Below are 2,500 nucleotides of genomic sequence, written 5' to 3'. Positions count from 1 at the left end.
TTGATGATGATGCCGATGATGACAATGAGACCTGTGCAGTAATTTAGTTGTCAACCCCTTTGAACGTAGTTAACATAAGTCAGCAATGCCACAGATGCAGTCACGGCTTGTTTTTTGCGGACTATAGTGTCAATCGATCTAAACTGTCGAAAAGTAAACAAGGGGATCAGACGTTTTCAATTCCGAAAAAGCTTATTTGAGAGAATAACTTCAGGCTTTTCAAGTTATTAGAAAAAGTTTAATAGTGTTTGGCCACTTTTCAATGGATTAAATTAAGTAGTCTAATCTGTCAAACACCTAGAGATCCTCGTTTAATATTAGCAGGTCTGCAGTCTTCTGTGCTGAATGCTCGCCCGTTCGACGGGCTATAAGCGCAAAGTGTAAAGGGTGCATTTGTTCAAGGGATAGAGTAAAATTAGAAAGCCAAAAAATTGTTACAAGTATTTTTTTCCAAAAAATCCATGTCCCCATTCCACGAGTCCGCAGTTCATATATGATCCATTTCATATACCATTTCATCGTTGATTCATTCCTCACGGGAACATTGGAACTCACAAATGACCAGCTCCCAGCGTCAGTGGCTTCATAACTCAGTTGTTTAGAGCGTCGCACCGGTATCGCGCGAGGTCGCAGGTTCAAACCCCGTTGAAGTTTTGAAATTTTCAGGCTTCTTTACGCAATTGCAAAAATTGCGTTCACAACTGAGAGGATAATAGCTTCACTTGGTTATCTGATTATTTCACACCTATTGCAAATGCCCCATTAGGCAATTCTGATCATAACGTTGTTGATTGGGCCCCTGTGCCTAGGTTCGTTAGAAGTACGAACACTAAGAGTGTTAGTAAGCGGCGCACGCGACGCTTCCCACGGTCTGCTTTGGATGAATTTGATAGTTGGTGTAGTGCGCATGTGTGGTTTAGCGACATGATTGACACTGCCTCTCCTTCGATTCTCTTTCACAAGTGACCTGGTGTCTGCCGTTGATGTTGAAGTTAGTTGAAGTTGTGAAGATCCACTCCATCGACAAACCTTGTATGTAGCTTGCACTAAAACATCTTATTACACAAAGGCAGAGGGATTTCCACAGCAGGGACCAGGTACTTTGGCGACATCTCAGAACTAAGGTCCGTGATCAGATGAGATCTCTAAGAGAAAGCAGTCATGCTATGCCAACAAAGTACGACACCTTAAAACTAGTGATTCTCGGAAGTGGTGGGATTGTGTCAAGCAACTGTCTGGCGACAAGTTTCCCAACATGCAGATCGTGAAAGACGGTATTTCAGTAGGTGGTGCCGACCTTGCTTGTTTACTCAATGACCATTTCCTCAGCGTTAGTGCTGACCTTCCCATCCTGGAGCTGCGACTTCCTCACAAATCGCCGCCAAAGAGTAACAGTAGATGGCTGTCGCTCTGACTAACTGGGTCCCATTTTGCTCCTTGTAATAATAAATAACCTGGAATTCGAATCTCCTTTGGCGTCCTACTGGAAGTATGTTGTTAATGTAACTGTCTGCGAGGTCCGGAAAGCGCACGAGTCGTAATCACTGCAGGCGGATCTTGACGAAATCAGTCGATGGGCAGAGCGTAACGATATGAAGCTCAACGGCAAAAAGTGTAAAGAGATGACAGTCAGCTTCCTTCGCCACAGCCCAGAAAACCAGCCCTCCGCATCAATGACCGTTTACTTGACAGTGTTTCGTCATTCAAGGTCCTCGGTGTCACTCTCAACAAACAGCTCAAGTGGATACCATGGTAAAGAAAGCCTCCAAGCTACTGTATATTCTGCGCGTAGTACTTTGCCGTTGTGGGGTTCCTCCGGCTGATTTGCGGTTGATCTACTTCTCCCTCGTCAGGAGTACCCTAGAGTACGCTTGCGCAGTCTGGCACACCTCTCTGCCAATTTTCCTTTCGCAGAAAATCGAAATGGTACAGAAAAGAGGTTTGTTCATTATTCACCCGCATTTTGCATTATGAGGATGCCCTGCTCACCTTACAATGTAGTCGCCTTGATGACCGAAGATCCAGCCTCTGCCTAAAAACTCTAAAGAAGATCGAAGAACCGGTCTCCACCATTTGCTCCCTGTGTCACGCGGGAGCTCCACGGTCGGGATCTCCGCAACTCGAACAGGTTTTCACTTCAGAAATGTAGGACTAATAGGTACAAGACCAGCTTCATTCCAGATACAGTCAACGCTAAATTTCCTTAATAGTTTTTACTATCCCTGTTATATTACTTCCGAGGTAATAATCGATTTTAGGATTTTTGTAATTAGAATTTTAGTTACCAGAAAGTTCGATTTATTTCCTATTTTATATTAAGTTTGTTTTTTGCTTATATTTACATGTTGTTATAGCTTTTTAACATATTTTTATTCACCTATGGGTGCGAGAATATGTTTTCTATAAACCAATTATTTACTTATTTTTAAACACTTCACAGGTATTCAATAATAATTCTACATATGATATCTCTTGTGTTGTCCTCCTCAAGTGATGCTCT

Source organism: Montipora foliosa, chromosome 5, assembly GCF_036669935.1.
Source record: "Montipora foliosa isolate CH-2021 chromosome 5, ASM3666993v2, whole genome shotgun sequence".
NCBI lineage: Eukaryota > Metazoa > Cnidaria > Anthozoa > Scleractinia > Acroporidae > Montipora > Montipora foliosa.
Note: the sequence above shows the minus strand (reverse complement) of the source record.